This window comes from Octopus bimaculoides, chromosome 1 (assembly GCF_001194135.2).
Source record: "Octopus bimaculoides isolate UCB-OBI-ISO-001 chromosome 1, ASM119413v2, whole genome shotgun sequence".
Taxonomy (NCBI): domain Eukaryota; kingdom Metazoa; phylum Mollusca; class Cephalopoda; order Octopoda; family Octopodidae; genus Octopus; species Octopus bimaculoides.
In genome coordinates, this window is record NC_068981.1 from 34,283,864 (window position 1) to 34,284,132 (window position 269).

Sequence of the window (269 nt, forward strand, 5' to 3'; positions counted from 1 at the left end):
ATATATAGGGATTCGCTAAATGTATTTGTGTAGGAAGACGATTATATGAAAAATAAACATGAGATATTGTCACCGAATAGAAGTATTAATGTCTGTATATACTAATAAATATACGTATACACACATCCACACTCACATCCCTCCACACTAACAAAGACATACTAAAGTGTGTAAATATATGTAATAATTTATGAATTTAAACTATAATATGCATGTATGTATATATATATATAAATGTATGTGTGTGTGTGTATGTATCTTGTAATATA